Here is a 26093-nt window from a genome sequence, read left to right as displayed (position 1 = left end):
TCAAAAGTAGACAGATAATGTAGTGAACATTACACCATGTGCAATATGCCACACATGACACAGAGGTAATACAGAATGCTGAAGAACCTGCAACAGAGAACATACTTTCACACACCACACACAGACTCAAACGAAAATGAACCCTACTGCCTCGAAAACACAACAACATAAACCTCTGGATGTCCAACAAACCAAGCACGTTCCTGTCAAAAGATAACTATACAAAACAAACACGAATACCCAACAAACCAAGTCCAACCACAATGCAAACCAAAGATTGTCACACAACAAACCAAACCGCTCTTCCGCAGAAAACACAATCATACAACCAAAGCATGAATGTCCAACAAACAAGAAGCCAGCTTGCTCGCAAACAAGCAAGCCTTCATTCCACGAGGAAGAATACAAAAATCACAGAAGTAAGACACAAACAATACATGATAACAAGTAAATTACAACACAAAGAACCACAGACAGAACACGACAAACTAAGACCCTTTCCTTTAGAAACACAATGTAAATTAGAAATGTAAACACAACAAATCAAGACACTACTCCAAGAAAGCACAAAACTCTAAATCAGCCGTGAGTACACAATGAAAAGGAAACTCTGCTGCTCAAGAGAAGAAATGTGACCAGACCATGTGTAAAAGACAAGTAGGAGCTGGTTTCACCCTAAAAGAAGTAAACACGTCACAATTGAATGCTGCCAGGTTGCAGCTCAATAAGAGATTTAACCACAACATTAGCAGATATTTCTCACAAACATCTAACCAGTGAGAGTTCCACCTTCGAATGACTAATAATGCCAAAATACCAAATACATTCGTAATTACTGTAAGTAAAATGCTTAGTTCTCAAAATATTACTCAGGAAAGACCACCCCAAAGTTGACGTATATGCACCAGAACAGAAGCGCGCGTTAATAATGATGTTCCATTTAAAAAAAATTATTTATAAACCAATGAATTCAAAAGACATTGATTGGAAGCAGGTGCGTGGCCCCCAGTCTGCAGAATTCATGCTGTGATGTGAAGGAGGAAAGCTCTGATGACCTCACCCAAGCGTGGGTTTGCACCTGCGTATAAACCGACCTGGTGCAAACTCTACTTTCACAACTTTTTATGTACATTTCAGAATGACTGACCCTACACGAAATCAATACACTTATCCCACAGATCCCTCTAGATCTGGTATCGTCGACATTCAGGACTGCAACCTGGTAACAGAAATGAAACAATAACAAGCATTTGCAAAACCAATATCTTGATTGTGGGCTGCCAACCCTTTGCCTTCACCAGTGCTTAGTTTGTGTGTGAATATGTTTTAGATGAATGCATGTCACACGCTAGTGGTCTGGTTTTGGTGCCCGGGGGAGCTGCTGGCCCCTCATCAGAGTAAAACAAGCATTAGTAGATCAAGCATTGTCAAAGAGCCAAAATGCATGCTCTTTTTAAGGTAAAAGCACGCACTGCACAAGCAGTCCCTAACCCTAAACAAGCTTACCCATTGAGCACATGTGTGTGCAATGTGCAAGAGCAGCATGCTGCCGCTCAGTCATGAAGCCAATGGCTGAAGAGGGCTGACCCTGGATCCAATGCTGTGTGCTGTGGTGGGCGGGAGCAACATGTAAATGACACTACAGTAGACCAATGGATGAAGAGGGCTGACGGAAATCCTAAGCCAGCAAACATATACAGTAAATATGCATTTGTTAAAAACAATAGGTCTTAGCGCATACTAGACCTACAAACCGTACTCAGTGGTGCCACAGAAGAGCAGTCTAACTTGACGATGCTAACTCAAGTCCCATCGTTTGAGAAGGGTTGTTCCTTAAACCAAGGTCTTGCTAGAAAACTGAAACAGTTCTTGTCTTTGGATTCCAGTTTGTGGACAGTGCTTGGGTCTAAACCTCACCATCATACCATACCATACCATCCCATACCATAACATAACGTAATGTCACGTAGCATAACAGAACATAACGTAACATAATATGACATAATGTAACGTAGCATACCAAAATGTAACGTACCGCAATGTAACGCACCATGACGCACTGCAGCGTAACAGAACAATATAACATAACATAACATCATATCACAGCTGGTAAAGGGCACATTGACCCCCGATATGTATCTTGGCGCTGAACAACAGGTCTCTGTTTAATGCATCGCTTGTTTTCTATTTCACCACAGATTTTCCGAAGTGAAAGCTTTTGAGGGATCTGTTCCGCTCCTCAGTGTTTCACTCATACAAGAAGAACCCCAACACCCCTCGCCCCCCAGATTACTGAGGGACACCCAAAGGCACCCTACAGGAGCAGAGCTCTAGCACCACACACACCCCAAGCATCCCTACGATGGTGACGTCATCAGATGAAATGAAAGACAGAGAGAAGCTATGGGGCGGGGCTGCCACTCGGGGTACATCTGAGAAACGCTGGCCACGCTTACAACATAGGAACTGCACCAAGGGTGGTGGATGGAGACTGGTCAACGGGTGCTGCTCCCTGCAGCCAATCACAAGTGTGTGCACCACCAATGAGGAAGACAGCACTGACATCATGTCACGCCTTGAGAACTTCAACCAATGCCTGTCCCTCAACGAGACACCCAGCCCTGACATCATGGGAAAGCAGAGTCTGACGGACAGCTGTCGGAAGAGGCGGGCACGCAGGGACCGCTGATTGCTGCCGCCATGACTCCCACATGAAAACCCAGCACCAGGCAGTTACTTCAGGGAGCGTCCTCTGCTTGGAAAAACAAACAGCCATGTGGAGATGCAAACCATGGACGCAGGTTTGCTGGTGTCCACCTGTGCTTGTGGCCGGTCACAGGGGGTCACAGACAGCAGCCGGCCTCATTCCTATTCAAGCCCCTGTGATTGGAGGGTTTGTGAGGCAGCCAAGCACCCCATAGGTGTCATCTCAAAATCATTGACAGGTTCCGAATAATAGGAGCACAATCTGCCCCCACTACAAGCGATCTGTCTGTCTGTGCATCAGCCCAATGTTCACACTTATCCATCAGTGGTCGCACACAACCCTGGTTTTCAATCATGCACTCAACTGTGCTCCACCGTCCCTCAGCTATGCACACAGCATCGCTGTCACTAAACAATGCTCACAATATCTCCACATCTGTCATTGAACAACTAACACAAAACCCTGCTGCCACTTGGAACTTGAGGGTAACCCTTCCACTGCCACCTGTCACTAAAATATACACACTTACTGCCAAAGTCTGTCCCTCAACCACGGACACAAAAGGACAACGCCTGTCCCTCATCCATGAGCACACGAGGACAGTGTCTGTCCCTCAACCATGAGCACACGAGGACAGTGTCTGTCCCTCAACCATGAACATAAGAGGCGAACGTCTGTCCCTCAACCATGGACACAAGAGGATAGCATCTGTTCCTCAACCATAAGCACAAGAAGGCAACGTCTGACCCTCAACCATGAGCAAAAGAGGAAAACGTCTGACCCTCAACCATGAGCACAAGAGGACAGCGTCTGTCCCTCAACCATGAACACAAGAGGACAGCATCTGTCCCTCAACCAGGAGCACAAGAAGACAACGTCTGTCCCTCAACCATGAGCACAAGAGGATAGCGTCTGACCCTCAACCATGAGCACAAGAGGATGGTGTCTGCCCCTCAACCATGAACACTAGAGGACAGTGTCTGTCCCTCAACCAGGTGCACAAGAGGACAGCGCCTGTCGCTCAACCATGAGCACAAGAAGACAACGTCTGACCCTCAACCATGAGCAAAAGAGGAAAACGTCTGACCCTCAACCATGAGCACAAGAGGACAGCGTCTGTCCCTCAACAATGAGCACAAGAGGACAGCGCCTGTCGCTCAACCATGAGCACAAGAAGACAACGTCTGACCCTCAACCATGAGCAAAAGAGGAAAACGTCTGACCCTCAACCATGAGCACAAGAGGACAGCGTCTGACCCTCAACCATGGACATGAGGACAGAGTCTGTCCCTCAACCAGGAGCACAAGAGGACAGCGTCTGTCCCTCAACCATGAACACGAGGACAGCGTCAGTCCCACAACATGAATACAAGAGGAGAACGTCTGTCCCTCAACCATGAACACAAAGGGACAACATCTCACCCTCAACCATGAACACAGTGTCTGTCCCTCAACTATGGACACAAGAGAACAACATCTGTCCCTCAACATGAACACAAGAGGAGAACGTCTGTCCCTCAACCATGAACACAAAGGGACAACATCTCACCCTCAACCATGAACACAAGAGGACAGTGTCTGTCCCTCAACTATGGACACAAGAGAACAACATCTGTCCCTCAACATGAACACAAGAGGAGAACGTCTGTCCCTCAACCATGAACACAAGAGGTGAACGTCTGTCCCTCAACCATGAACACAGGAGCATCTCCACCGGTCTCTTAACGATGCAGAGTAGGTTGTAGTGTGGTTTGGAATGTCATAATAAGGAGGCAACCCATAGTTCACATGGGCTGAGAAACATATTCCATCTCACAGGTGCTTGTGAAATACAGGGTTTTATACCTCTACACATTGTTTAATAAAAGCAGACAAACATGTAAATGCCTTGTGCAATATGCTGTTTATGAACATTGATGAGTGCGGGGAGGGGTCATGACTCGTGAGAGGCGAAGGCGTCAGTCATAATACCCTTCGACACCCTCAACGATGGGAATAAACAACCTTTTACCCACTCTACATCTGCCTATATGGTTTATGTTGCAGTGGGTTTACATATGTATTTGTTTTTAAAACTTATTTAACCAAAACCAGGATGCAAGGGGTGAAGTTTGTGAAATGAGGCACAATGACAATGAAAAGTCCTCTGAACTATGAGACGAGATCTTTCCCTGTGTCGAATCATCGAACAGGCACCCTGTAAGCCAGGAAACAGTGGGTTTCTCATCTGAAAACCACTGTCCTGTGGGAATAGCCCCAGATGTGATCTTTGTACTGTAGTAACAAATGTGTGCACGTGTGTTTATTACTACAGTGGCTCTAAAAAGCACACCGTATCATGCCGCTTTTACTTGTGTTGGTGTAAGCACGTATTTTGATATATTACTGAGTTGGCGAAAGTGACTGTGTTAGTTCAGAGTTTTCACTGAAAGAAATGTTGTGTTTTGCTAACAAATGTTGCTCTGCTTTACAAATCTACCTAAAACTTTGCCAAAGAAAGTTTACCCGACTTACGTTTGGCATCGACAGTTTTGTGCAAATCAGTTTCGGGGGAGAGACAGGGGAGGTCAGAAGGTTATTACTGAGTCTGTGTTTCAGATAGAAAATGGAGAACAGAATTACACTAAACTTGTCATGACATTCTTTCGGACCTGCCTTGCCGTACCTGTGGGGGACTTGACTCCTGCCTTGTGCTGCTGTGCTGCCGCTGACGCTCCTGGGTCTGTTGTACTGCGTGTCTCCCCTGCTGCCGCTGTTCCATTCTGCGGCTGTGAGCAGGGGAAACTACACCTCCCAGGGTTCATAGCGCCCCTTCACGTCATCCTCGCGCCCGGAGGCGCACAAAAGGACGCAGCGCCCTCGGTGGAGCGGGAGACATTCTTTCGGACCTGCCTTGCCGTACCTGTGGGGGACTTGACTCCTGCCTTGTGCTGCTGTGCTGCCGCTGACGCTCCTGGGTCTGTTGTACTGCGTGTCTCCCCTGCTGCCGCTGTTCCATTCTGCGGCTGTGAGCAGGGGAAACTACACCTCCCAGGGTTCATAGCGCCCCTTCACGTCATCCTCGCGCCCGGAGGCGCACAAAAGGATGCAGCGCCCTCGGTGGAGCGGGAGACATTCTTTCGGACCTGCCTTGCCGTACCTGTGGGGGACTTGACTCCTGCCTTGTGCTGCTGTGCTGCCGCTGACGCTCCTGGGTCTGTTGTACTGCGTGTCTCCCCTGCTGCCGCTGTTCCATTCTGCGGCTGTGAGCAGGGGAAACTACACCTCCCAGGGTTCATAGCGCCCCTTCACGTCATCCTCGCGCCCGGAGGCGCACAAAAGGACGCAGCGCCCTCGGTGGAGCGGGAGACATTCTTTCGGACCTGCCTTGCCGTACCTGTGGGGGACTTGACTCCTGCCTTGTGCTGCTGTGCTGCCGCTGACGCTCCTGGGTCTGTTGTACTGCGTGTCTCCCCTGCTGCCGCTGTTCCATTCTGCGGCTGTGAGCAGGGGAAACTACACCTCCCAGGGTTCATAGCGCCCCTTCACGTCATCCTCGCGCCCGGAGGCGCACAAAAGGACGCAGCGCCCTCGGTGGAGCGGGAGACATTCTTTCGGACCTGCCTTGCCGTACCTGTGGGGGACTTGACTCCTGCCTTGTGCTGCTGTGCTGCCGCTGACGCTCCTGGGTCTGTTGTACTGCGTGTCTCCCCTGCTGCCGCTGTTCCATTCTGCGGCTGTGAGCAGGGGAAACTACACCTCCCAGGGTTCATAGCGCCCCTTCACGTCATCCTCGCGCCCGGAGGCGCACAAAAGGACGCAGCGCCCTCGGTGGAGCGGGAGACATTCTTTCGGACCTGCCTTGCCGTACCTGTGGGGGACTTGACTCCTGCCTTGTGCTGCTGTGCTGCCGCTGACGCTCCTGGGTCTGTTGTACTGCGTGTCTCCCCTGCTGCCGCTGTTCCATTCTGCGGCTGTGAGCAGGGGAAACTACACCTCCCAGGGTTCATAGCGCCCCTTCACGTCATCCTCGCGCCCGGAGGCGCACAAAAGGACGCAGCGCCCTCGGTGGAGCGGGAGACATTCTTTCGGACCTGCCTTGCCGTACCTGTGGGGGACTTGACTCCTGCCTTGTGCTGCTGTGCTGCCGCTGACGCTCCTGGGTCTGTTGTACTGCGTGTCTCCCCTGCTGCCGCTGTTCCATTCTGCGGCTGTGAGCAGGGGAAACTACACCTCCCAGGGTTCATAGCGCCCCTTCACGTCATCCTCGCGCCCGGAGGCGCACAAAAGGACGCAGCGCCCTCGGTGGAGCGGGAGACATTCTTTCGGACCTGCCTTGCCGTACCTGTGGGGGACTTGACTCCTGCCTTGTGCTGCTGTGCTGCCGCTGACGCTCCTGGGTCTGTTGTACTGCGTGTCTCCCCTGCTGCCGCTGTTCCATTCTGCGGCTGTGAGCAGGGGAAACTACACCTCCCAGGGTTCATAGCGCCCCTTCACGTCATCCTCGCGCCCGGAGGCGCACAAAAGGACGCAGCGCCCTCGGTGGAGCGGGAGACATTCTTTCGGACCTGCCTTGCCGTACCTGTGGGGGACTTGACTCCTGCCTTGTGCTGCTGTGCTGCCGCTGACGCTCCTGGGTCTGTTGTACTGCGTGTCTCCCCTGCTGCCGCTGTTCCATTCTGCGGCTGTGAGCAGGGGAAACTACACCTCCCAGGGTTCATAGCGCCCCTTCACGTCATCCTCGCGCCCGGAGGCGCACAAAAGGACGCAGCGCCCTCGGTGGAGCGGGAGACATTCTTTCGGACCTGCCTTGCCGTACCTGTGGGGGACTTGACTCCTGCCTTGTGCTGCTGTGCTGCCGCTGACGCTCCTGGGTCTGTTGTACTGCGTGTCTCCCCTGCTGCCGCTGTTCCATTCTGCGGCTGTGAGCAGGGGAAACTACACCTCCCAGGGTTCATAGCGCCCCTTCACGTCATCCTCGCGCCCGGAGGCGCACAAAAGGACGCAGCGCCCTCGGTGGAGCGGGAGACATTCTTTCGGACCTGCCTTGCCGTACCTGTGGGGGACTTGACTCCTGCCTTGTGCTGCTGTGCTGCCGCTGACGCTCCTGGGTCTGTTGTACTGCGTGTCTCCCCTGCTGCCGCTGTTCCATTCTGCGGCTGTGAGCAGGGGAAACTACACCTCCCAGGGTTCATAGCGCCCCTTCACGTCATCCTCGCGCCCGGAGGCGCACAAAAGGACGCAGCGCCCTCGGTGGAGCGGGAGACATTCTTTCGGACCTGCCTTGCCGTACCTGTGGGGGACTTGACTCCTGCCTTGTGCTGCTGTGCTGCCGCTGACGCTCCTGGGTCTGTTGTACTGCGTGTCTCCCCTGCTGCCGCTGTTCCATTCTGCGGCTGTGAGCAGGGGAAACTACACCTCCCAGGGTTCATAGCGCCCCTTCACGTCATCCTCGCGCCCGGAGGCGCACAAAAGGACGCAGCGCCCTCGGTGGAGCGGGAGACATTCTTTCGGACCTGCCTTGCCGTACCTGTGGGGGACTTGACTCCTGCCTTGTGCTGCTGTGCTGCCGCTGACGCTCCTGGGTCTGTTGTACTGCGTGTCTCCCCTGCTGCCGCTGTTCCATTCTGCGGCTGTGAGCAGGGGAAACTACACCTCCCAGGGTTCATAGCGCCCCTTCACGTCACCCTCGCGCCCGGAGGCGCACAAAAGGACGCAGCGCCCTCCGCGTCGCGGGACGCGCGCGGGCGGCGCCGGGCTGAGCCCGGGCAGAGGGCGGGCCGTCTGTGGCCGTCAGGGGCCAGAAGAGGCCGGGCTGGGCATACCCTCTGCGATCTACACACAGAGAAGAAACCGTGAGTAGTGTTGCCTGATAAGTGTGATAATGGTGAAAAAGAAGCCTTCATGCATCAAATCAAATGGGATGTCAGGAGCTACCCTGGACTCTTATTTGGTTAGAGCTGCTAACGTTTTAACGGAGGAAATAGAAAGAACTGAAAGGCGTCTGTCAATGGGGATAAGGAACAAGACATCAGCCCTCATCCACGAGAATCCTGACACCTCAGTAGTAAACATATCACAGCAATCACCTGGCATTCCTAGGGATCTAGTAGACCAACAAGATCATATGCCATCTCCACTATACACTACCGAACAGGGTGGGTCTATTATCTCAACACCTACCCAAGCGCCCCCGGTAGTAGAGGTTTCCCCCTCCCCCCCAATTCAAATGCAGACAAGACGTACAAGAGCAGGGGGTTTGGCCCCAGTTGGACGATCAAAGAAACAGCCTGTGGGTCGGTCAGCTAAATCAGGTTCGGGTCATCAGCCCCAGACGGAGATTTTACCAAACAAACTTTGGGCAGCAATTAAAAGGAAACTGGATGCCATACTGGCCCCTATTAATAAAAGACTGACATCTATTGAGGATCGGTTCTCGATACTGGAAGTGAAGCTCAATGCCGTGTCTACAACTGTGCAACCGTCTATTCTGGAGCTGCCAGGATCAAGTGTTCATGATCATACCCAGTGTTTGGCGCCAGTATTAACGAAGGAAGCCCCCTCGAAGGTTGATCTCCTGCCTCCTCCGGTGGTGGCAGACCCTTCTTCGCGAATTTTGATTCCGACATTATCCTTGCCTACCCAAACCCTACAGACTGATAATGTTAATCACAATATACTCCCTACCACGGATTCTACCAACACCATGGACCTTAATAAAACTTTTTCAGGGAAAGGACTTCCATTTGTTAGAGAGGCTATCCCCTTGGCTCTTGTCCTTGCCAATGTTCCCCACTTAAGACCAGGTCAAGTAGAATCCACAACTGCATTAATAGACAAAGCCCTATATTGGCTTAGTAGGAATATGTATTTTGGAGGATCGGGTGGCCAACAGCAATTGGCAAGAGAGATTATAATGGCTAGACGGGTCCCTTGGCTTGGATATAATACTAAAAAGTTTGGGGGAGACTGTGTTGTCCTTAATTTCGCTGCCACGCATGTGCTACCCAATGTTCTTGTTAATCTACTACCACCTCAGAAAAGGGACTCAGATATAATTCCTCTTACATTGGATTTTTTTATTGGTAACCTTAGACCTCCGAGACGGAATACGTTGCCATTACCATCAAACGTCCCAAATGTAGTTACAGGGAGGAGGGCACTTCTAAGTTTTTCTACTGATCTTAGGCTAGAAAATAGATATAATGCCTTGTCAAATTTAGAGGAATGCGATTGACATAGGGAAAGTGATATCCACCCTGTCTACAAGTTCCCTCATGAAAATAGGTTGATTGGAAACAAAACCAAGGCTGATATCACCCCCTGTAGTAGTACCATGACTTCATCCCACATCCCTAAGAGTAGCCATCAAACAGTGGTACTTGCTTGTAACAATCCACCTGAACAATCGATTGAGCCCGGTCATATTGCTAATAACCCCTTGACAAGCGATAGGTGTAGCTCACCACATAAAATCACCAGTGGTGGTAGCAAAATATCTCTGGTATCCTGGAATATTGCAGGTATTACCCAGAAATTGCTGTCTCCTGAATGGGGCAACTTTATTGATAATTATGATATCTGCCTATTCCAGGAGTCCTGGGCTGTTGCTCCTGTTTTTAGGGCTGGATATCTTAATTTCTACACCCCCGCAAAAAAAAATCCTAAAGGGCGCCCTGTAGGAGGCCTTGTGGCCTGGGTTCGCCAAAAATTAGATTATAATGTGGAACTGTTAAAATCCTCAGACTTAGATATTCTAGCGTTTAAACTTAGTAGGGCCAATGAGAGTACCCTTGCTATATTCAACGTGTATGCTAGGGGGTTGAGAGGAGGTCTTAGTTCAGAGACAATATCGTCCTTGGACTTACAACTAGAAAATCTTCCCATTTATACCATCCCAATTGTATCAGGGGATTTCAACACTACATTCGAACCACTGGGTAACGAGGTACAAGAGCTATCATTAGAACAAGATCTTAGATGGGGAATCCCTAGGCTTGACCTACCGCCTGTCAAAAAATGGTCTAACGCTGCAATTCAGCTTAAGGCGTTGTGTTTGGAAAGAGGTCTTAGGGCAGCAAACGGGCGCACAAGATCTGATTTGAAAGGTGAATATACTTTTGACAATGGGCGCTTCGTTAGCCGTATCGACTATATACTGATTGATCTCAGGATATGGCATAGACTTGATGACATGAAGGTAATATGGCGGCTTGAAAGCGACCACAACCCTCTTTGCATGGATTTTTGGGCCACTACTAGAGAGGGCGACGCGACCCACGTTGAGGGAACCGTTACCTCGGATGTAGTGATCACTAACGACAAACGCCGTGTAAAATGGAGTAAACTAACTGAACATCCTGAGAAATTGGAAGCTCTTAAAGCCGAAGTAACCAAGAGTACCAAATACCTTATGTCAAGAATTTGGAGGGAAGATTTCCCACAAATCGTAATTGAAGCCCATACTAACCTATTTGGTAGCCTGAAATCCTACTTTTTAAGGGATGTGAAGCCAGGGAGACAGGTTTCGAAAATTAATGATGCTAGTTGGTTTGATACCTCTTGTAGAACTGCTCGACAAAGGCTAAGTGAAGCCCTAAGGTTAAGAGATCACATGGGGGTTAGGTATGCTAGGGATCTCTACAGGGAGGCGCAGAAAAAAGCCAAAAGAGATTGGGACCAACAATGGTGGCAGGACTTAAGAAATGCCTGTGATGCGAAGGATTCGAGAACCTTTTGGAGCATTGTTAACTGGGATAGGGGAGGGCGTCCCGATCCCCCACAGAATAATGTTCCCCAGGTAAAATGGACTGAATTCTTTGGTCCCCAGTATGCTTGTAGCGCAATTAACGAACAGACCCCACCATCCCTCTCTGAAAAATTTTATTCTGGTCCAGTGTTTTTTATTAAGGATGTCGAGGCAGCACTAGACTGTGTAGCAAAGGGAAGAGCTCCAGGTATGGATGGAATCCCGGCCGATATATTTTTAAGTGACAAGCCAACTTGGTGCCAGTACATAGCCCTTCTTGCTAATGCAGTGGCTAATGGGGCCCCAGTACCCCCATCATGGAAAGGTGCTGAGATAATCCCTGTTTTTAAAAAAGGTGACAAATCCCTCCCCAGTAATTACAGGCCCATAAGTCTTATTGACTCAATTCAAAAGGTTATGGGCCGGTTAGTGTTAGGAAAAGTACAGACCTGGGTTGAGGATGCTAACATTTTGTCCCCACTTCAAGCGGGAGTTCGCTCTCGCACCAGTACCATAGACCAAATCTTTCGGTTTATAACTATTTACTGGAGGAACGTGCTCCTGAATGAGGGGTCGTTATACGCTGTCTTTGTAGATCTCAAATCAGCGTTTGATTTGGTACCGCGGAGGAAACTATGGGGTGTTCTCGGCGATATGGGGATGGCTCCAGAGTTATTAACACTTCTCGTCCGCCTGCATGAGGGCAATTTTGCAAAAGTCAGATGGGGGGTACAGGGAGAGGTTACCGATTCTTTCCCTGTTGGGCGGGGCGTCCGACAGGGGTGTGTGTTGGCTCCTACCCTATTTTCTCTATATATCAACGGGGTAGTTGAGTATCTTTCAGCGGTCCCTACCGATGCTCCCCTTCTGGCTGGCAAGCATGTCCCTGTCCTCATGTTTGCGGACGATACTTTGCTCATCTCCAGGACCCCGAGTGGTCTCCAGAAGACCATTAATGCATTTGTGGATTTTTGTTCCCTGAGAGGGTTAGAAATAAACATCTTGAAAACCAAGTTTATGGCTTTTAACCAGCACAAATCGTTTAGAGGCAGTATTTTATTAAACAATGAGCCCCTAGAACAGGTGAGTGCGTTCACGTATCTTGGCATCTCTCTCCAAAAGGATTTGGGCTGGAAACACCACTTGGACATAACAGCTCTAAAATTACATCAACACATAGGGTGTCTGACCAAGAAATATAAATCCTCCATTACCAAACCAATCACTCCAGCCCTAGAGATCTATAACGCCAAAGCAGTGAGCTCGGCCCTCTATGGTGCTGAGCTCTGGGGATTCAACGACCTAACACACCTAGTAAGACTAGAAAATAAATTTCTACGCAACCTTGCAAGTGTCCCGCAAAGTACTCCCATGCTCCCGCTCCATCTAGATCTAGGGAGGAAGAACATTGTGGACACAGCAAAGCTACGGCCAATCCTTTATTGGAGGCGTCTTTGGGTCACCCCAGAACTTGTGCAGTACGCTATGGGTTTCAAGGATGTGATCCTGCGGGACCGTTTCCACAGAATAGGTTGGTTAAAGGAGGTTAGGGCCCTACTCATTAAACTGGATTTAGAGATACTCTGGAATAACCCTGAGACGGCAGTGTTTCCGACAAAGGTACAACTGAAGCAGAAATATTGGGAAATGGTTTATTCATCTATAGGTCACGCCAGTATTGCAACTAGCCTAACAGGTCGTTTTTTGGATTTTAAATCATGGCCTGTATGTGAGGCTTACTGGGACTTGATCGAGAGGCCCTTTGATCGAAAACTTTATTTTCAGTTTAGGGTAGGTAGTTTGCCTATAAAGTCCTTTACGTGTAAATGGGCATCTAGAACTGATGATAAATGTCACCATTGTGTGACAATGGCAGAGACCATCCCCCATATTTTCTTTGTTTGTCCACTTTATGCTGCCCCACGGAGAAGATGGCTGAGGCCGATTTGCAGCCTGATGGGTGTCCGGAGATGTGCCATTGCGTTGAGAATCTTAGGGTCTGACTGTAGCCCTAGTACAGCCATAGCAACAGCCAAATTCCTGGGCTGGACATGGGTTATCCGCACTCGCACTTTAAATAAAAATGTTGCTGCTATTTTATCATAAAATGTATCTTTTTAATAGGACCTGTTTATGTGACTGCCTCTTCCCCTTCTTTTTTAACTGTTCTTAAATTTTTTAGATACCCGACAGTATATGGAATTTAATAGGTCTTTTTAATCTGTAATTGTATATATTATGTGTTATTTATATATGTGTTATGTGTTGTATGGTTGTGCTTTTATGACAAACTGTCGAAATAAAGCTATTTGAATTGAATTGAAACTAGGACTGTACTCAAGAAAGTCTTTGTTTGGTTTGGTGTAAATCGAATCAGTATTTATTTTAGAACCTACTGGATTTCGTGCTGACCCATCAAAGCATGGGGGTACATTTTCAAACCGGGAAAAAAAAAGCTTTCATGCACTTATAACGTTTCTGTTATTTAAAGAACCGTCATCCAATTCGATAGGTCATTGGCAAGTTATGCCCAGTGCAAGAATCTGCGGGTTCATGCAGGTCTGGCAAAGCAAAAGGCAACATTCGAGGGGGGCTAAGTTAAATGAAGGTAAAAAACCCACGCGAACAACACCTTGCAAACCAAATGCAGCCCTGGGAAGGCTTCTCTCCACATCTTTACACACCGACAGGTGCACCATCCACAGATGAAGGGCTCATATTGTTAATGGTAAGGTAATCTGTCACGTCACAACCGAGACTGGGTCCTTTGTGAGATCCAGGCAGTTAGGTAGGCAGGCAGGCAGGTCAGCAGGCAGGTCAGCAGGCAGGTAAGTAGGCAGGCAGGTAGGCAGGCAGACAGGTAGGCAGGCAGGTAGGCAGACAGGTAGGCAGACAGGTAGTTAGTTAGGCAGGTAGGCAAGCAGGTAGGCAGGCAGGTAGGCAGGCAGGTAGGCAGGCAGGTATGCAGGTAGGCAGGCGGATAGGTAGGCAGGCAGACAGGTAGGTAGGCAGGCAGGTAGGCAGGCAGAGAGGTAGGCAGGCAGGTAGGTCGGCAGGCAGGTAAGTAGGCAGGCAGGTAGGCAGGCAGGTAGGCAGACAGGTAGGCAGACAGGTAGTTAGTTAGGCAGGTAGGCAAGCAGGTAGGCAGGCAGGTAGGCAGGCAGGTAGGCAGGCAGGTAAGCAGGTAGGCAGGCGGATAGGTAGGCAGGCAGACAGGTAGGTAGGCAGGCAGGTAGGCAGGCAGAGAGGTAGGCAGGCAGGTAGGCTGGCAGGCAGGCAGGCAGGTAGGCAGTCAGGCAAGCAGGTAGGCAGACAGGCAGGCGGGCAGGCAGACAGGTAGGTAGGCAGGTAGGTAGGCAGGCAGACAGGATGGCAGGCAGGTAGGCAGGCAGACAGGTAGGCAGGCAGGTAGGTAGGCAGGTAAGCAGGTAGGCAGGCGGATAGGTAGGCAGGCAGACAGGTAGGTAGGCAGGCAGGTAGGCAGGCAGAGAGGTAGGCAGGCAGGTAGGCTGGCAGGCAGGCAGGCAGGTAGGCAGTCAGGCAAGCAGGTAGGCAGACAGGCAGGCGGGCAGGCAGACAGGTAGGTAGGCAGGTAGGTAGGCAGGCAGACAGGATGGCAGGCAGGTAGGCAGGCAGACAGGTAGGCAGGCAGGTAGGTAGGCAGGTAGGCTGGCAGACAGGTAGGCAGACAGGTAGGCAGGCAGACATGTAGCCAGGCAGGTAGGCAGGCAGACAGGTAGGCAAGCAGGTAGCCAGGCAGGTAGGTAGGCATGCAGACAGATAGGCAGGCAGGTAGGCAGGCCGACAGGTAGGCAGGTAAACAGGCAAGCAGGCAGGTAGGCAGGCAGGTAGACAGGTAGGCAAGCAGTTAGCCAGTCAGGCAGGTAGGCAGGCAGGTACGCAGGTAGGCAGGCAGGTAGGCAGGTAGAGAGGCAGGTAGGCAGGCAGGTAGGCAGGCAGGTAGGTAGATGACAGCATTTACATGGCCACATTTGCTTTCTGTTTCTGCAGCCTCCCCCCTGTGACCAGGTGTAGGGCGGGCACTGGGCAGTCTGGAGGCACCAGATGGTCCCCCGTCTCCCGCCGCCTCCGCTCTCTTCACTGTCGACCCTACTCTTTCCTTTCCCTCTTCCTGCCTTGTTCCCGGACCTTTCATCTTTTCTCCCCTCACACTTCCAGCCAGTCCTTCCCTCTCTGAGGCTGTTTCGGTTTTGTTTTCCCCGCCCTCTCGCTGCTCCTGCCACCCTGTGTTTCCCCCTCCCTCCTTCTTTACTCCTGTCTTTCCCCCACATGTCCCTGCAATTTGGGCGATTGGCAGAGCTGTCTGTCACGGCGGCGTCTGGCAGAGAGACCCAAGCTGCGAGGAGGAAGGCGACATGTCATTTACAGCATCAGGGGGCTGGGGTGAGGTCAGCAGAGGGCAGCCTGCCCTCCTCCTGGGCACAAAGGAAGCCGGAGAGGTGGGCGTCCTTCTCCGCCTGGCAGGATGGAGACCAGAGCGAGGGGCGTGGGCAGCAAAGTGAGGGGCAAACATGAGAAAATAGAGACCAAAATGAGGGGTGCGAAACCAGAGTGAAGGGTACAGAGTCCAAAGTGAGAGGGGCCAAGTGTGCGGGACAGAAACAAGAGTGAGGGGTACACAGTCCAAAGTGAGAGGCACCAAATGAGGGGTACAGAGTCCAAAGTGAGAGGGCCCAAGTGCGGGGGACAGAAACAAGAGTGAGAGTACACAGTCCAAAGTGAGAGGCACCAAGTGAGGGGTACGGAGACCAGAGTGAGGGGTACAGACCCAAATGAGAGGCACCAAGTGAGGGGTACAGGAAAAAGAGTGAGGGGTACAGATACCAGAGTGAGGGGTACAGAGTCCAAATGAGAGGCACCAGGTGAGGGGTACAGAGACCAGAGTGAGGTGTACAGAGTCCAAAATGAGAGGCACCAAGTGAGGGGTACAGAGAACAGAGTGAGGGGTATAGAGTCCAAAGTGAGAGGGGCCAAGTGAGGGGGACAGAAACAAGAGTGAGGGGTACAGAGTCCAAAGTGAGAGGGACCAAGTGAGGGTACAGAAACCAGGGTGAGGGATACAGACCCAAATGAGAGGCACCAAGTGAGGGGTACAGAGACCAGAGTGAGGGTACAGAGTCCAAAATGAGAGGCACCAAGTGAGGGGTACAGAGACCAGAGTGAGGGGTACAGAACCAAATGAGAGGCACCAAGTGAGGGGTACAGAAAAAGAGTGAGGGGTACAGATACCAGAGTGAAGGGTACAGAGTCCATATGAGAGGCACCAAGTGAGGGGTACAGAGACCAGAGTTAGGGGTACAGACCCAAATGAGAGGCACCAAGTGAGGGGTACAGAAACCAGAGTGAGGGGTACACAGTCCAAATGAGAGGCACCAAGTGAGGGGACCGAAACCAGAGTGAGGTGTACAGAGTCCAAAATGAGAGGCACCAAGTGAGGGGTACAGAGACCAAAGTGAGAGGGGCCAAGTGAGGGGGACAGAAACAAGAGTGAGGGGTACAGAGTCCAAAGTGAGAGGGACCAAGTGAGGGTACAGAAACCAGGGTGAGGGATACAGACCCAAATGAGAGGCAACAAGTAAGGGGTACCGACACCACAGTGAGGGGTACAGACCCAAACGAGAGGCACCAAGTGAGGGGAATAGAGACCATCGTGAGGGGTACAGGATCCGAAGTGGAAGGCAACAGGTGAGGGGTATAGAGACCAGAGAGAGGGGGGCAGAAACCATAGTGCAGGGTACACAGTTCAAAGCGAGAGGCAACAAGTGAGGGGTACAGAGACCAGAATGAGAGGTACAGAATCCGAAGAGGGAGGCACCAAGTGAGGGGTACAGAGACCTGCGTGAGGGGTACAGACCCAAATGGGAGGCACCAAGTGAGGGGGACAGAAATCAGAGTGAGGGGTACACAGACCCAAAAGAGAGGCACCGATTGAGGGGTACAGAAAACAGAGTGAGGGGTAGAGATGCAAATGAGAGGCACCAAGTGAGGAGTACGGAAAACAGAGTGAGGGGTACACAGTCGAAAGTGAGAGGCACCAAGTGAGGGGCACAGAGACCAGAGTGAGGTGTACAGAAACCAGAGTGAGTGGCACAGACCCAAATGAGAGGCACCAAGCAAGGGGTACAGAGCCCAGAGTGAGGGGTATGCAGTCCAAAGAGAGGGGCAACAAGTGAGGGGTACAGAGAACGGAGTGAGGGGTACGGGCCCAAATGAAAGGCACCAAGTGAGGGGTACAGAAACTAGAGTGAGGGGTACACAGTCCAAAGTGCGAGGCAAAAAGTGAGGGTTACAGAAAACAGAGTGAGGGGTATGGCCCAAATGAAAGGCACCAAGTGAGGGGTGCACAAACCAGAATGAGTACAGAGACTAGAATGAGAGGTACACAGTCCAAAGTGAGAGGCACCAAGTGAGGGGTTTAGAAATCAGAGTGAGGGGAACATACCCAAATGAGAGGTACTAAGTGAGGGGTACAGAAACAAGAGTGAGGCGTACAGAAACCAGAGTAAAGAATACAGAAACCAGAGTGAGGGTTACAAACTCAAATGAAAGGCACCAAGTGAGGGGTACAGAAAAAGGAGTGAGGGGTAGAGATGCAAATGAGAGTTGCCAAGTGAGTGGCACAGAGTCCAAAGTAAGAGACACCAAGTGAGAGGTACAAAGACCAGAGTGAGGGGTACAGACCCAAATGAGAGGCCTCAAGTGAGAGTTACAGAAACCAGAATGAGGTGTACAGAGTCCAAAGTAAAAGGCACCAAGTGAGGGGAACAGAGACCAGCGTGAGGGGTACATAATCTGAAGTGGGAGGCACCAAGTGGGGGGTACAGAAACCAAAGTGAGGGGTACAGACCCCAATTAGAGGTCCTTCAGGCATCAGGAAAAGTTAAACTAAGTTTATAAACAGGGTAAGTGGAACACCAGTCACGACCTAACTCTCAAACTAGCTTCAAAGAATGCACAAAACATTTATCAGAAGGAAGGAAATATGATTTCTCTGGAACAGAACTGAGAATTTTCTGACTTAAAATTATCAGTAACTGTGTGATTATGTGCCAGCTTTTTCAGGCTTGCACTCAAGCACAGCGGGGCTGTCCAGCTTCATGTCTAGCTTCTTGTCCAGCTTCATGTCTAGCATCATGTCCAGCTTCATGTCCAACGTCACGTCCAGCTTCATGTCCAGCTTTATGTCCAATGTCACGTCCAACTTCCTGTCTAGTATAATTTCTAGATTCATTTCTAGCTTCATGTCCACCTCCATGTCTAGCTTCACATCTAGCTTCATGTTCAGCTTCATGTCCATCTTCATGTCCAGCTTCATGTTCAGCTTCACGTCTTGCTTCAATTGTAGCTTCATGTCTAGCATCATATCCAGCTCCATGTCCAGCTTCATGTCTAGCATAATATCCAGCATCATGTCCAGCTTCATTTCTAGCTTCACATCTAGCTTCACATGCAGCTTCACGTCTAGCTTCACGTCTAGCTTCACGTCCAGCTTCATGTCCAGCTTCATGTCTAGCATCATGTTCAGGTTCATGACCAGCATCTTGTCTAGCTTCATGTCTAGCTTCACGTCTAGCTTCATGTGCAGCTTCATGTCTGGCTTCACATATAGTTTCATGTCCAGCTTCATATCCAGCTTCATATCTAGCATCATATACAGCTTCATGTCTAGCATAATGTCCAGCATCATGTCTAGCTTCACGTTTAGCTTCACATGCAGCTTCACGTCTAGCGTCATGTCCAGCTTCATGCCCAGCTTCATTTCCAGCTTCATGTCTAGCATCATGTCTAGCATCATGTCCATATTCATGTCCAACTTCACGCCCAGCTTCATGTCCAGCTTCATGTCCAACGTCACGTCCAGCTTCCTGTCTAACACAATTTCTAGTTTCATGTCCAGCCTCACGTCTAGCTTCATGTTCAGCTTCGTGTCCATCTTCATGTCCAGCTTCATGTCCAGCTTCATGTCTAGCATCATATCCAACTTCATATCCAGCTTCATGTCCAGCTTCATGTTTAGCTTCACGTCCAGCTTCATGTCCATATTCATGTCCATCTTCATGTCCAGTTTCATGTCCAGCTTCATGTCTAGCTTCATGTCCAGCTTCATGTTTAGATTCATGTCCAGCTTCATGTCTATCTTCATGTCCAGTTTCATGTCCAGCTTCATGTCTAGCATCATATCCAACTTCATATCCAGCTTCATGTCCAGCTTCATGTTTAGCTTCATGTCCAGCTTCATGTTTAGCTTCATGTTTAGCTTCATGTCCATCTTCATGTCCAGCTCCATGTCCAGCTTCATGTCTAGCTTCACGTCTAGCTTCACGTGCAGCTTCACTCTAGCATCATGTCCAGCTTCATGTCCAGCTTCATGTGTGGCTTCATGTCTAGCTTCATGTCCAGCATCATGTGCAGCTTCATGTCTAGCTTCATGTATGGCTTCATGTCCAGCTTCATGTCTAGCTTCATGTCCAGCTTCATGTCTAGCTTCATGTCAAGCTTCACGTCCAGCTTCATGTCCAGCTTCCTGTCTGGGATCATGTCCAGCTTCATTTCCATATTCATGTCCATCTTCATGTCTAGCTTCACATCTCGCATCACGTCTAGTTTCATGTCCATCTTCATTTCCAGCTTCATGTCTAGCATAATGTCCAGCATCATGTCCAGCTTCATCTCTAGTTTAATGTCTAGCTTCAAGTGCAGCTTCACATCTAGCTTCACGTCTAGCTTCATGTTCAGCTTCATGTCAAGCTTCATGTCTAGCATCATGTCCATCTTCATGTCAAGCTTCATGTCTAGCATCATGTCCAGCATCATGTCCAGCTTCATGTCTAACTTCATGTGTAGCTTCATGTCTAACTCCATGTCCAGCTTCAAGTCCAGCTTCATGCCTAGCTTCATGTCCATCTTCATGTCCAACTTCATGTCTAGCATCATGTCCAGCATCATGTCCAGCTTCATGTCTAACTTCATGTGTAGCATCATGTCTAACTTCATGTCCAGCTTCAAGTCCAGCTTCATGCCAAGCTTCATGTCCAGCTTCATGTGTGGCTTCATGTCCAGCTTTATATCTAGCTTCATCCCCAGCTTCAAGTCCAGCTTCATGTCTAGGATCATGTCCATCTTCATGTCTAGCATCATGTCTATCTTCATGTCTAGCATCAGGTCTATCTTCATGTCCATCTTCATGTCTATCATCAAGTCTATCTTCATGTCTAGCATCATGTCTATCTTCATATCCAGCTTCATGTCCAACTTCATGTCTAGCTTCATGTAATGTGTAGCTTCATGTCTAGTTTCATGTCTAGCTTCACATCCAGCTTCATTTCTAGCTTCATGTCTAGCTTCATGTCTAGCTTCATGTGATATGTAGCTTTATGTCTAGCTTCATGTGTAGCTTCATATCCAGCTTCATGTCCAGCTTCATGTCTAGCATCATGTCCTGCAGCATGACCAGCTTCATGTCTAGCTTCACGTCTAGCTTCATGTTCAGCTTCATGTCCAGCTTCATGGCTAGCTTCATGTCCAGCATCATGTCTTGCATCATGTCCACCTTCATGTCTAGCATTGTGTCTAGCATTATGTCTAGCTTCATGTCTAGCTTCATGTGTAGCTTCATGTCTAGCATCATGTCCATCTTCATGTCTAGCTTCATGTCTAGCTTCATGTCCAGCCTCATGTCCAGCTTTCGGTCTACCATCATGTCCAGCTTCATGTCTAGCTTCATGTCTAGCTTCATGTCCAGCCTCATGTCCAGCTTTCGGTCTACCATCATGTCCATCTTCATGTCTAGCTTCATGTCCATCTTCATGTGTAGATTCATGTCTAGATTCATGTCTAGTTTAATGTCTAGCTTCATGTCCAGCTTCATGTCTAGCTTTAGGTCCAGCTTCATGTCCATCTTCATATCTAGCTTTATGTCTAGCTTCATGTCCAGTCTGATGTCCAGCTTCATGTCTACCATCATGTCCATCTTCATGTCTAGCTTCATGTCTAGTTTCATGTTCAGCTTCATGTCCAACTTCATGTCTAGCATCATGTCCATCTTCATGTCCATCTTCATGTCTAGCTTCATATCTAGAGAGCAGTGCACATCCATGTAAGTCAAGTTGGTATATAAATATTGGTCTGATGGATCCAAAATGTATCCAGGTCTCAAATAAGCTGGCCAGGGGTCCGGCTCCAAATAGGCCCTGGGCACTGTTGATGGAGTTGGGTGCCAGTAGATGAAGTGAGAGTGCCTCCACGCAAGCATTTACCTGGGCTGAAAAGTAGTGACTGGTTTGAAGTGAAGCAGGACCTATGTTTCATCTACTAGCGAGACAAGATAAAAACAGCTCCACAGAGGGAGCCCCTTCCTCCTTCAAGCAGGTCCTATTTGTAGCTTTTGTTTGTACTATTCACAGAGGATGGGGCGGGAGGAGATAATGTGAGTCCATCCTGGCAGGGGAATAGGGATAGAGGATGCAGCAGTCATGTCCTCATGCTGTGCACACATCCACCATTACAGACACTCATCCATTTCAAGAAGGACTCATTCACACTCAAGCCTTGCTCACCTCATGCGCCTTTGCCTGGCGTAAACATATTCATGTCATGGAGGTTTGATAGGGTTAACGGAGGAGGTGGACCCCATGGTCCAGCAAACGATGCTGCGCCTCCGCAATGCATACGTGACTACCACCGCCTCTATCCTCACTGGACTAAGAGGGTACCTCATTGAGGGCAACAATGGGGACTTTTTGTGGGGTCTCTTTGTAGCAGTACCTGGGACTCTGCAACAAATGTACTTGTGCTGGTGGCTGCGTGGCCAAGTATGCATTGATTAAGAAACTTACGAGTCAAAAGTTAAATAAATGCAGGGTGTGTATGCAGTGACTAGCTGTGGACTCTTGTCTCCACACAAGCATTTTTGAAGCAAGGGTTTCTGGGTACTTGCTAATTCAGTTCACACCTAAGGGTTCCCCAGACCACAGGCTCGCCCTTCTCCACAGACCATTGTTACTCAAATTAACTCCCAGACCCGCGGTTCAGCTCTCGAGGCGACCTCGCCGCAGAGACCGGTAAAGTCCTCAGTATTGGCATATGCTGGCGTCTATTGATTACCCATTAGGCTCCTAACAAAGCAGGGTTGACATTTTTTCACTAGCAATCATGTTAGTGGCAGTGATAAAAAACTGGTTACGAACGGGAGTAGAGGGCGCACCACCCATTGAAGGCACAGACACACCACCCGCAAGCAAGTCCAACAGCCCCAAAAATTTGCGATCCTACAACTGACCGAAGAGATCCTGCCAATACATGGAAAAAGCAGACCACAGAAGCTGAGGAATCATCACCCACTGAAGCATCAAAGCCGCTACCAACAAAATGAGTGGCCACAAAACCACAGAAGAAGCGGGTTCACTATCCATGTATGAAGTGGTGCAGCTGGCCACCACACATAGAAGAACCCCCCTCCCCCACCTTGAAAGGATCAAGCACACCAGACTGGAAAGGAGCAAACCCACCATCTGTTCATGGAAGAAGTGAGTCCACCACCCACAGAATGAGTGGTGATCACCCCACCAGTCCCCAATGGATACTATAATTCGGTTAAGTCTGGGAGAGGCAGAGATGACCCTCAGGTTTTGAGGTACATACTCCGCCTGCTTCGAAAGACATTCAGATGGATCCCCACAGAATCTAGAAAGACGGTCACCCACTCACTCATCACCAGCAGACTCGACTACAGCAACTCACTCTATGCCAGCGTCACCAGAAAGAGCTCAAGAACTATGCAACATCCAGAACGCCACAGCCTGACTGGTACTCAACATCCCCTGCCACAGCCAAACAGTGGCGCCTACTCGAGGGAGTGCTGCAGGGCGGTGGGGTGGGATGGGGGAGGGGCAGGGTTGGGGCTAGTACACTCCGGAATAGGGCCGAATTAAGTTGAGTAAATAAATAAATAAATAAAACGAATTACATTGCACGCGCTGCAACGCTAAATCGGCGATGCAGTGCGCAATGTAATTCAATTTATTTATCTATTTCTTTACTCAACTCTGTTAGGCCCAATTCTGGAGTTTACTACCCCTCACCCTGCTCCTCCCCCGCCCTGCCACACCACCCCGCAGCACTCCCTCGAGGAGCCGCCACTGCAGCCACATCAAGCAGCACCTCCGCCAACTCCACTGGCTCCCAGTCAACAAGAGAATCACTTTCAAGCTCCTCACTCATGCCTACAAAGCCCTACACGGCGAAGGACCGAGGCTACCCTTGCTGATATCAGAGGCTACCCTTACTGATGTCAGAGGCCATCCCTACAGAAATGAAGAGGTTACCCATACTGATGTCAGAGGCTACCCTTGCTGATGTCCAAGGCTACCCTTACTGATGTCAGAGGCTACCCTTAATGATGTCAGAGGCCATCCCTACAGAAATGAAGAGGTTACCCATACTGATGTCAGAGGCTACCCTTGATGATGTCCAAGGCTACCCTTGCTGAAGTCAGAGGCTACCCTTACTGATATTAGAGGCTACCCTTACTGGTGTTAGAGGCTACCCTTACTGATGTCAGAGGCCATCCTTACAGAAATGAAGAGGTTACCCATACTGATGTCAGAGGTTACCCTTACTGATGTCAGAGGCTACCCTTACTGATATTAGAGCCTACCCTTACTGATGTTAGAGGCTACTCTTACTGATATTATACGCTACCCTTACTGATGTCAGAGGCTACCCTTACTGATGTCAGAGGCTGCCCATGTCGACGAAAGGGTTACATATACAGATGCTACCCATACAGATACCAACAGTTAACTACATACATGCCAAAGACTGCCCATACTGATGTCAGAGGCTGCCCTTACTGATGTTTGAGGCTACCCATACTGATGCCAGAGGCTCCCCATCAAACATCAAAGTCTATTCATACTGCTAAAACGTGCTTCCCACACTGGTTTCAGAAGCTACCCAAAAATATCTCATTGGCGACCCATATTGATGTCAGAGCCAACCCATGCTGATGTCAGAGGCTGTACCTATTAATGGCAGAGCCTGTGTAGGCTTCTGTATGTTGTAGGCTAACCATCCTTATGACATCCATGCTGATGTCAGACTCTCCACATCTGATATCAGAGCTTACCCACCCTTAGCTCAGAGGCTGCCCCCACTGGTATCACAGTCTACCCACACGGGTGCCAGAGATGATCTATTCTGATGTCAGAGCTTACCCACCCTTACCTCAAAGGCTGTCCATACTGGTATCACAGTCTACCCACACTTGTGCCGGAGGCAACCCATACTGATGTCAGAGCTCACCCACCCTTACCTCAGAGGTCGCCCCCACTGGTATCACAGTTTACCCACACTTGTGCCGGAGGCGACCCGTACTAATGTCAGAGCTTACCCACCCTTACCTCAAAGGATGTCCATACTGGTATCACAGTCTACCTACAATAGTGCTGGAGGTGACCCATACTGATGTCAGAGCTTACCCATCCTTACCTCAAAGGATGTCCATACTGGTACCACAGTCTACCCAGACTGGTGCCAGAGGCGACCCATACTAATGTCAGAGCTTACCCACCCTTATCTCAAAAGCTGTCCCTACTGGTACCACAGTCTACCCACAATGGTGCTCGAGGGGACCCATACTAATGTCTGAGCTTACCCAACCTTATCTCAAAGGCTGCCCCTACTGGTACCACAGTCTACACACAATGGTGCTGGAGGTGACCCATACTGATGTCACAGCTTACCCAACCTTATCGCAAAGGCTTCCCCAACTGGTACCACAGTCTACCCACACTGGTGCCAGAGGCGACCCATACTGATGTCAGAGCTTACCCACCCTTACCTCAAAGGATGTCCATACTGGTGTCACAGTCTACCCACACTGGTGCCAGTGGTGACCCATACTGATGTCAGAGCTTACCCACTCTTACCTCAAAGGATGTCCATACTGGTTTCACAGTCTACCCACACTTGTGCCGGAGGTGACCCATACTAATGTCAGAGCTTACCCATCCGTACCTCAAAGGATGTCCAAACTGGTATCACAGTCTACCCACACTTGTGCCGGAGGCGACCCATACTAATGTCAGAGCTTACCCATCCTTACCTCAAAGGATGTCCATACTGGTACCACAGTCTACCCACAATGATGCCGGAGGTGACCCATACAGATGTCAAAGCATAGTCATCCTTACTGTTGTCAGGGACTAGAGATACTGATGAAACAGCTGCCCAAAGTGACGTCAGAAGCTACTCCTACTGAGGTCAGTGACAACTGGTGCTGGACTCAGAGTCAATCTCTACTGAGGCCAGCCATACTCATGTAAGAAGTGTCTCTGGTGTTACTAAACCATTACCAGCTACTCAAGAGGAGATCCTGTCCTCCTGATGTCTCCATCAGGACTATTGTTTGAAAGGAGATCTCCCATCACAGACATCCAAGATCAGATGCTGAGGAAAATATATTCTCCATCTGAAGTCTCCACCAATCACAACATCTGGAAGCAGAGATCTCACGGCAAAATAATCCAATATCAGCTAATGCAGGAGAGATCTTCTCCATCTGAGGTCTCCATCAGTCACAACATCTGGAAGCAGAGATCTCATGGCAAAACAATCCAATATCAGCTAATGCAGGAG

At 49.7% G+C, this 26093-nt stretch overlaps 1 protein-coding gene across 1 annotated transcript in view; it reads right to left on the bottom strand.

The window, feature by feature from the left end:
* The window catches only part of POU2F2 (POU class 2 homeobox 2), a 296979-nt gene that overhangs the window by 243370 nt on the left and 27516 nt on the right, over positions 1 to 26093 (bottom strand). The window lies entirely within an intron of this gene.

The sequence above is a fragment of the Triturus cristatus genome, chromosome 7 (genome assembly GCF_964204655.1).
Source record: "Triturus cristatus chromosome 7, aTriCri1.1, whole genome shotgun sequence".
NCBI lineage: Eukaryota > Metazoa > Chordata > Amphibia > Caudata > Salamandridae > Triturus > Triturus cristatus.
This window is presented reverse-complemented; position numbering and strand designations above follow the sequence as displayed.